We start from the raw sequence: 10,791 nt of genomic DNA, 5'->3' as shown, positions 1-10,791 counted from the left end.
AAGATACGTGCCTTACAACATCAGTTTGGGAAAATTTTTCAAATTGTGGCCTCCACTGGTTAACTTCAAGTACCGGCACAATATCAAGCATGGCACTCGTCTCCTTAATCATATGATCATCGAAATCATGGGAGTGGGCTAGACACGTTTCTAGAAGATCGGTGGATAAGGTCAACAATGTTCTATCTTCTACGAAAGAGTCAATCATATTAATGTCGTGGGAATCGTAATCATCCTTTAATTGTTTTTCCACATTGAAAAGGATATTCAACTCTAATGTCATATTTTCAAAAGACAAACTCATGACTCCATTCATACAATTAATGATTGCATTTGATATGACAAGGAATGGGCGATCAAGAAATACAGAAATTTGAGTGGTCATGTCCACGATGGGTTGAGTATTCAGGATGATAAAATTTACCGAGAAGTAGAATTTATCAACCTAAACCAACACATCCTCAATTATCCCTCTCGGTACACGAACTGAGTGATCAGCAAGTTGTAATGTGGTTCGGGTGAGTTTCAATTCACCTAAACCTAGTTGTTCATAGACCGAGTAAGGAATTAGATTTACGCTTGCTCCTAAGTCAAGAAGTGCATGCTCAATGCGATAATTTCCAATTATACAAGCATTAATTGGGCTGCCGGGATCTTTGTATTTCTATGGCACATCTTGCTTTAGGATGACACTCACTTTTTCAATTAAAAAGATTTTCTTTTGAATATTTTGTTGTCTTTTGGTCATACACAAGTCTTTTAGAAATTTGGCATATGAAGATATTTTTTTAATAGCATCCAGTAAAAGAATATTGACCTTCACTTGTTTCAACACTTTTAGAATGCCCTGAGAGTTAGAGAGATATTTTGGTGCAATCAACCGTTGGGGGAATGGTGCAGTCGGCTTGCTTTGCAGTTTTGGATCTAACTCTTGTGGAGTGTTGTTAGGTCTATCAATTTCGTTTACTTCCAGGTCCTTAGACTTTTTAGCCCTTACCAGAATAAATTTGTCAATCATCTTCCCACTCCTTAGAGTGGTGATAGACTTAGCTTGCTCCATTGAATTTGAAGAGCTTGGATCACTTATTTCGTATTGTGGTTTAGGGTTGGGGAAAGGTTGGGCTGAAAGAATCCATTTTTCCCCAATTGAATTGTTTTTATTTTACGCCCTTGTATGGCCTTTAGAAGGATTTGATGGGTTTACAATATACTCCGAGCAATAAACTCTTGGTTTTGAATATATTTCCAGATCAGATCCTCTTGAGGTTTCCGTTAATTCAAGAATTGGTTAGGGATTCCTTGAGGAGAAGCATTTTGTCCATTCTTCTAATTAAAGTTCAGATGATTTCTCCAATTAGGATTGTATGTGTTAGAGATGGGTCCATTGAAAGGTTTTTGGTAGTTGTTTATGGCATTCGATTACTCGTTCAATGCCTCTTGAAAAGCAAGTAACATTGAACAATTTTCAGTTATATGTATGTTGCAAGCACAGATACCGCAAACAACTTCCTTAGCCTTATCCTTCTTAAGTTCTATGACCTTGACATTCCTTGCGAGATGGGCCACTTTAGCATTTATATCATCATCCTTTTTTTGCATGTATATCCCACCTCGCTCCCTTGCTTGAGTAGGCTTAGATGTGGTGTTAGGTTTTGGGGTGATATCTCATGATTGTGCGATTTTAGCAAGTTTGTCAAAGTAATCCTACACCTCATCGACATTCTTGTTCATGAATTCCCCATTGCACATCGTCTCGACGAATTGACACATGTAAGATGTTAGTGTATCATAGAAAAAAGTTGTTATGCGCCACGTTTCAAAACCGTATTGTGGGCATGAACTGACGAGATCCTTGAACCGCTCGCAACATTGAAAGAATGTTTCATATTCCTTTTGGGCGAAGTTCATGATCAACTTCCTGATGGTGTTCGTCTTATGGTATGGAAAGAATTTTTAAACAAACTCCTTCGTTATGTTATTCCATATGCGAATAGATCGCGAACGTAGTGAGTGCAACAACATCTTAGCTTTCTCTTTGAAGGAGAAAGGAAAAAGTTTCAGCTTGACCATGTCCTCAGACATGTTAGGAAAGTATAAAGTGGTTATAACCTTGTTAAACTCTTGCAAGTATAGGTATGAACTTTCAGATTTAAGTCCAATGAACTTTGGAAGGAGTTGGATCACTCCAGGCTTGATATTCATGTTTCCTTTGATTCTTGGAAAAACCATACAAGAAGGGGTGCTCATCCCCGCCGGTTGTAAGTAATCTCGTAAAGTACAAGGCGGGTGTGCATGGTGCACTTCATTCTCATCCTGGACTTCTATAACTCGAGGTTGCGGCTAATTCATCAGTTGATTTCCAAGTTGATTTACAGTCATAACCTCAATTAACTCTGAGGATCTCGAGTGGTGTCTAATCCTGTGATGGATAGATAACCCCTCAACTAATCCTACTTTACTCAAATGATGTCAAGTGCTGTGACAGACTCACTTGGGCAGAAACACTATCAGCCCTCAATTTCAGATTCTAACTTAAACGTAAAAGAAAGAAGGGAAATAGAAATCCAGAATTAGAAAGAGAGAGAATTAGAAAGAAGTTACCAAATTAGAAGGTTTTATGTTAGAATCTTGCAAAAGAAAAAGGAAAGTGAATTAGTTTCTAAAAAGAAAATAAAGAAAGTAACCTAGTTTCTAAAAAGAAAAAATAGAAAGTTTTTAAAAATTAAAAAGTTAGTTTCTAAAAAAAATAATTAGGAAAGTTTCTATTCTATAATTAAAAAGTCGAAAAGGTAAGTTTCAAAAAACAAAAAAAGAAAGTTTCTAAACCTAGAATTAGAAAGCAAAATTAGTTTCTAAAGTAATTCAAAAAACCTTAATCATAAAAATAGAAAATAGAAAAATCCTGATCTTAAACTAATTCCAAAAGTAGTTAATCTCAGAAAAATGCAATCATTAATCCCCGGCAACGGCGCTAAAAACTTGTTCACAACCCCAAGTTTAGGGTTGCGACGCAGTAATTATCTCGGTGAGACTGAAATCGAATCCACAGGGACTAATCTCGTGAGTATTCTAAAAGCAACTAGAAGTAGAATTAAAAGAAGATGTAAACCTAAATCTGAAAGTGTAGAGGGAGTAATTGTGAATTATTTAACTGAAACTTAAGAAATTCAAAGGTGGGAACTAGGGTTTCCAAGGATCCACTTATAGAGATTAGGGAGATGTATACTTGATTCAAGGACACAACTGAAATCAGGGTCCCATCTTATCCAATTGGAAGATATCTCAGTAAAATCGAATTTGAACTTTCTTTGACCTAATTCTCAATGGATAAGTGTTGTGAGAACTGGAAGTGAATCCATCACAAAACCATGCCCAGGAGATAATGGATCATAATAAGATATACCAATCTCATAACTAAACATAACAGAATCATGAAAATTAGAAGGGATTCCATCATCCAACCATCTCCATGAGACAATGGTGAACAACAGGATTTACTAATTTCACAATCTCAATACATGAAAAGAGATACTCAAAGATATCATAGATCTATTATAATTTGAGTCACAACAGACCATTAAAAACTGAAAGTATTTCTTAGATATCAAACTAGAATCAAAGAGAGTTCAATATAAATATGAATCAAAATAATAAAAAAATATTCTATCATACTGCAAGCTTCACCTCTTAGCCATAGATAAAAGGTTTAGCCAATTATTGTCATGATTGGACCTAAGACCCTAAAAGAAAGCATGAAAAACTAAGGAAGAAGAAGAACGCTTTCCGACGGCTCTCCACGCTTTTTGCTCCAATCCTCAAACCCTTGATGATCCCCAGGGATGCCATGGGGACTCCTATTTATAGTTGTGCAATACCTCCTTACGCACCTCCTTAGAAAAATTCAAAAATTGCCTCACATTTACGCACTTCGCGTAACTTTGTGTAACTTCACGCAGTTCGTTCGATGACATCGAACAGGCTTCATGTCATCGAATGTGTCTTTTATACGTGCTTTTTCTGCACTTTTATAGCTTCATCCAAATTCAACGACCTTCTATGTAATCGAACCTACTTTCGATGTCATCGAAGAGGCCTTTGATGTCATCGAACATTTTTGAGGAATCGATAATGTATCTAAAACAGTCCACAAAATTATTCCAATTTCTACAATAAATTCAATATCATCGAATAGACCTTCGAGTAATAAAAAATAGTGCCCAGTATGTCCAGCAACTAACTCAATTTTCCTTCATAAATTCAATGTCATCGACCTATGTTCGATGTAATTGATTATGTACTCGATGTCATCGAACAGTGCTTGATGATACAGTCAATGTGTATTTTGCATTTGTTCTTTCGGCTTCGTTCTTTTTTCACTTGGTTTTCTTAAATCTTCGGACCTTGAAATCTTTAATCTTTGCCTCCAAAGATCCATTCTTTACCTTTGGTGATCTTTAAGTGTCAAATCCATATTTTTAGCATTTTTTCCAATTCAAGCTCTCAAATTTACCTTGCAACAATAACAGGAGTAAAATAGGACATTAAGCAGTATCGTTCATAAAACTAAGATATAAATGGGGTCCAATTTGCAATATTTGACCCTCAGCACTTTACTTTCGCCTGGTCATTTTAAAATATTGTACAAGTGACTAAATAAGTTGCCAATCTTATTCCATCTTGATCACATGGGACGCATCTGCCTATTTTGGAACCTAGGGTGATAGTTGTTACTGTTTGAATTGAGACGCACATTCTATTCAATTATACTGCGCCTGCATTTATCACTTGAGCCAATCTCTAAACCCAAGAGCTAACCGTATGCAATTATTTTTTTTTTCCTCCCATGATTAATATAAAATGTCCCTAATTTGATTGACGGATTGAATTGCACACGTCCATAACGGTGGGCCCCACACAGCTCAAGTGTGGTACATGCTGCGCCACACACGCTTACAACAGGTACGTCCCAAGTCACATGACGCATGTCCCCATAACAGGCGCATCTTGCGGATCCCTTCGCATGAATATCAGGTTACCTCCATTTAGCCCACGGCTTAGACGGTCCAAAATTAGCCTGCCTCAAGACCATGTGGACGTTAAAAGGCTCAATTGATCGAATGGAACCATGACCCTTGGATTAACAGTCTTGTCCAGCTGACGCAGTTACCCATCCATCATGGGAGGTTTCTGATTCGACAGGTGTGCAACAACGGTTTATTTGGAACATCTGAGCCGTCCATGGAAGAGGCTCTACTTTTGAAGAGTGGACCAAAACTTCCAGTGACCAGTTTGGGCTATTTTACAAAACAGATGGACGTTTAAATAAAAATCATCCATTGATTTTAGCCTTGCAATTGTTCTGTTCGCTGCTTCCTGCTTTATGAGTGAGCTAGCCTTATTCTTGGGCCCAGGGAACCTTCATTATGGGCCCACGTGGTGGATGATTTGGATCTCGCACATGTGTGCAATGTTAGTCCATGGGCTTCAAATGGACGCTGCTGATCTTACGTCCAATCAGTCAATTGGGCCACGTCATGGATTGGCCAAGTGGGCACAGCGGTAGGTACAAAATCTATGGAGATTATTGGAATGAATGGTGGACTTTGATGATATCTTCTTTGGATCGTCTGTCAACTTGCAGAGAAAGACTGGCTTCACTCGTCATCTTTCAGATTCATTCTCTCTTCATGGTTTCCATTCCATTCATTCCATTCACCACAGTTGCAACGGACGCGGATTGCGTACTAACCCCGCCCGTCTCCAGCTGGGAACGGGTAGGAACTTTGAGTGCCCACTGTGATGTATGGATCTCATCCACACCGTCCATCCATTTTTTAGTGTCAATTTAGGCAACCGACCAAAAAAAAAAAAAAAAAAAAAGGGAAGCAACGGTGATAATGATTCTAACCGTTGAAACTTTTCTACAGCCTACCGTGATGTTTATTTTCCATCTAACTTATTTATAAAGTTTCATGGACTTGGATGAAGAGAAAACACAAATATTAGCTCCATCTAAAACTTCTGTCGCCCCAGGAAGTTTTCAACGGTAAGAGTTTAATCCCCATTGTGTAGTCTACTTAAGCCTTCGATCTGTCTCATTTTTGGGTTCATAGCCTAAAATGATACCAAAAAATGTATGGAAGGTGTGGATAAGACACATACATCACGGTGGGCACTCAAAGCTCTTGCCCGTTCCCAGCTGGAGCCGGGCAGGGGTAGGCTGCAATCCGCGTCCAATTGCAACATCCAATCCATGTATAAGACGAGACCAAAGGAGTAGATCATTCTGTCAAAAACTCAGGCTGTGATTCTTTCAGCTAGTCCCCACAAAACAAAACAGTGGATGTTTCTTGTAACAGCTTGAGAGCTTTTGGCAAAACGATCTAAACAATGGTCCCACCTGATACGCGGCTTGGATGTCGTGCACACGATGTATGGTTGGCACGTGTGACTGCTGGCAAGTTTTCCTTCTCTCACTAGTTTTGGATTCTTCAGAAGAAAAAGCAAAAGACACGTAGGAAACGAATGTTTGGTAGGACCGACGAGTTGGATCGGGCAATTTGGATGCTCATGACATAAGCAAACAGTTGACATGATTCGCGGAAACGATGTTTTATCCGTTAGCTCGCGATTCTTTCTAATAGGAAGCACGCTTGTTTTGTCTGCATGCGGCCACTCAAATGTGTGTTGCCAATCGAGCCAACTGATTCTCTTTGACATCTTATCAATGAGAGGTTAAAAAAAAAAATAGTGATTTCAATGAAGCCCACGGTTTGAAAATCAGTTTGGGCCTACGGTAGCAGCTGCCGATACCGATGCATAATGGGTAAAACGTGCTGTTTGGGTCAATACGTGGAATCCCGAACCTATATCATTCGGTAATTGGATCTGCTTTTGAAAAAATCAGCCTACCTACAACCCATGAAGAAAATCCGGGTGTGTGAGTGGGTCGTCTGCAAGCCAAAATAAGCCAACCCATTTATTTAAACCTTGTAACCCAAACTGTAGGTGTTCACTCTTCGGTTTATAAATTCGGTCGCATGATGGATGCAGGTATGCCAACTCCTGTACATATATGGTTACGTAATGAATGTGCGTGCGCCAGAATTGAATGTGTGGCTCAATTCAAACCGAACAACTATCACCCTAAGCGTCAAAATCGGTAGATACATGGAATATGAACAAGATCAAATAAGATCGGTTACCAGTGATAATCGGCTGTATTATCACAAAATTCTCTCCATTTTTCCTGAAGATATTCAAATAGACCATGTAAATCCCTCATGATTACACATAATCCATTACAAGTGGCACTCGTAGGAACGGGCTATAATAGGGATGGACATTGTCCCCCCATGTCGCTTCACCTTAGGGAAAAAGGTGAAAGCCCCAAAAGTGAAGTGATGTGTGACCTCTCATATATGTAGTCGTCCTTCAATATACGTGGCGACGCTATGGCTACTGCCTCTAACCGAGGTGATCCCATATGTCAACTCCACTACCCTTTTTCGAATAAATAGCTAACCTTGTGGCGATGCATGAATAGATATCGTACCAAATGATAAATCAATGATGCCCTGATTAATGTTCTATATTCTCAGTTGTTATATGCGTTGTATCAAACATTTGTCCTTATTTAATGCTTTCTTCTCCATATCGCTTTCGAATGCTAAATTCTAATCCTAGCAATGGCTGCTTCTTTGTCTTCGCTCCATCTTTTCATTAAGACAATTTGATCAATACCTTAAACGCACTCTCCAAAAAGCTTTCTGATGAAATAATCTTCAAATCATTAATCTAAGATTATCACTGTATGGGACCAGCATTCATCCTTGAAATTAAACATGAAGAAAACAACATGCTGGATCACTTGTTCCGTAACTGTCCAGTAGAAACAATACTGATTCAATATGAATTTGTCCCAAAACCATCTAATACTTTGAAGAATCCATGATCCTAGTTGAAACCAATGCCATAATAGGAGAATTGGTTCGATTGTGTCGCTTTTGCATTGAACATAGGTTTCATAATCACCTATACAAACCACATAAAACCCTGCTTTGAACTTACACTGAAACCCAAACATTTTTTCTGAAACTCGTTTACTCTTCGGACATGGCTTTCAACCAAAACTCTTCTTCTTTCTTTGATCATGCCAAGATCTATATGGACGGGATTTTCGACTATGGCCTTAATGATTTTGGCCAATGTTCTTTGTTGTTCGATACCAATCTCTTCATCATAAAAGCTTCTAGAGCTGCTAAATCAGACATTCTACTTAGGAAAATCCTGGAAATACTAAAGATAATTCATTACCTTGGCAACCGATACTTTTAACTCATATTTGAGTATGAGAGAATCGCTAAGTACCTAAGCAAGTTGCTGATCAAGAAGAATCTCTGCCCATGGGAAATGCAACGAGCATGGAATGATTGCCTTCAGTGGAATTAGATTCATCAATTCAATCATACTTTGTTTCGAGTTTTTCAAGCACAACTCTTTGAGCTTCTTGAAGACATCAAAGAGAAAGAATGTGCTTATAGTGCTAAGGATCCTTCCATTCTAGATGATCTACTCATCTTCATTGATTCCCAGATCGCTGACTACCAAGGCTCGGTCGCGTGTGAGCTTGGGTGGCAAGAGGGATGCTGAAAACAGAGTTTCCTCATCTAACAACTATGCCGGCCAAATCCTACACTTTTTACCTATCTTCATGGAGGAGGGCATTAATTGGAGGTAGTAGAAGGAAGCTATGGAGGCAGAAAAACTACAACTCCTCAAGGAGTTTGAAGAAATCAAGCCAAAAAATGCTTAAGCACTTCTAGTCGGCCATTGGCTGTTCTTGTTTTATTTCTCTTTATGCTTGTAACGTGGTTGATGGCTTGCTTTTTCTTTAAATACACTTGCATTTCATTTCATTTTCATGTCACCATCATCTATTTTGTAAAACGTAGAACAATGTTATTCCCATCGGAATTTGGTATTGAATTGGTAGTCGAAAACATTGAATAATGACATCACTATTACAATTGGCCGCATTCGGGATACTCAGCTGAGATGAAAAAAATAAAGTCGAGAAAGAAAAAAAAGAAAAAAGATTTTTGTAAGTTACACACCATGGACGAAAAATGAACTTAAAAGGGGACTATATTACTTGAATGGTTACCTCCCTGGCTGGCTATATGTAAAGGAATACCGTCAATTGGATTGTTGTCGATTCTTAGTAGATCATGTCGACCGATTCTTTCTCCTAAGCTCGATCGCCCAACACTTAGTTATTTTTCCTTTTTAGTTATAACCGCTTGTTGATTAGACAGATATGGATGAGGAGTCGTGCGCTTCACTTTCCAAGGAATCAACATTTATTGCAATCATGGATTTGGATTTGCATCGCACTTATGCTCTTCCTCGACTTAGAGACTCTGGATCTTCGTGGCTTCTGCAATCTTCTACTCGTAATCACAGACTCTCTAGAGGGAGATCTTTACTAAGGAAACCAAATACTTTTCTTAGTTCCTACTCCTTCACAACGTTTACCCCTTCATCAGGGATGCACCAATATGTCTCGAACTAACGAACCTCTACAAGACCTCTTAAAGATTCCAATGAGAATATCCCATGAGTTGAGTTGGAATTAGTTGGCTTGGTTGAAGTATCCCATGAGTACACTTTTTTGGTAGAATATCAAAATAGTCCCACCGTCATTGGGATCTTTGTTTATGAATTCCCTATTGCACATCATTTCTATGAATTAGTGTATGTGCAAAGTTAGTCCATCATAGAAAAAGCCTATGACCCTCCAAACTGTGTAGCCATGATGTGGGCACACACTTAGAAGATCCTTAAACCTCTCCTAGCATTGGAAAGAGGTTTCTTCCTCTTTCTGCAAGAAATTCATAATAACTCTTCTAAGGGTATTAGTCCTATGAATCGGGAAGAACTTTTTAAGGAACTTCTAGGTCTTCTCAGCCCATATCCCAATTGATCATGGTCTTAAGGAGTGAAGCCATGACTTGGCCTTCTCCTTCAATGAGATAAGGAACAATTTTAATCTCAAGGTGTCATCTGACACATTGTTGAAGTGTAATGTCACTACAATCTCGTTAAACTCTTTGAGATGTAGGTATGGACTCTCATAACCTAGTCCATGGAATTTTAGAAGTAGCTGGATCACTCTCAGTTTGAAATCCATGTTTCTTGCATTATGTGGAAAGATCATGTGGGAATGTGTTCTCATCCTATCTAGTTGCAAATAGTCTCGTAGAGTTCTAACTGGTGGAAAGTGTTACACTTCGTTTTCATCTTGTTGCTCAACGGCACCTTGTTGAAGTTGATTCTTAGGAAAGTTAGAGGATCTTAGGGGTTGTTTAATCCCACGATTGATAGGCAATCCTTCAACTAGTCCTCATTCACTTAAGAGGCAGAGAGTGTTATCAGGAACCTACTTGGGCATGAACTACTCTCAACCCTAATTCTAAACATAAACCTACTTCTACTAAAATAATAAAAACTATATAAAAAAAAAGGAAATCTAAAATAACTAAAGCTTAGGGGTTGGAAGGATAGTATCTGATTAATGATTCTAAGTTAGATTTAACAAAACAAAATAAACAAAAGCAATATTAGTATCTAAAAATATCAGAAAAACTAAATTTAGAAACATAACGAAAATTAATCCTAATCCTACACCAATTCTAATATTAATGTATTTCAGAAAGATGCAACAGAAGTCCTCGACAATTGCACTAAAAGCTTGATCGGAACAAACCCCAAGTGCAAGGCTGTGATGGA

The 10,791-nt window shown here is 38.4% G+C and overlaps 1 non-coding gene across 1 annotated transcript; it reads left to right on the top strand.

Moving 5' to 3' along the window:
* Window positions 1-9,809: 9,809 nt before the first annotated feature.
* Window positions 9,810-9,916, top strand: LOC131252359 (small nucleolar RNA R71). Its single transcript, XR_009174384.1, has one exon. It is a non-coding gene; the product is annotated as a small nucleolar RNA R71 (small nucleolar RNA).
* Window positions 9,917-10,791: the final 875 nt, after the last annotated feature.

The sequence above is a fragment of the Magnolia sinica genome, chromosome 7 (genome assembly GCF_029962835.1).
Source record: "Magnolia sinica isolate HGM2019 chromosome 7, MsV1, whole genome shotgun sequence".
Classification (NCBI taxonomy): domain Eukaryota; kingdom Viridiplantae; phylum Streptophyta; class Magnoliopsida; order Magnoliales; family Magnoliaceae; genus Magnolia; species Magnolia sinica.
This window is presented reverse-complemented; position numbering and strand designations above follow the sequence as displayed.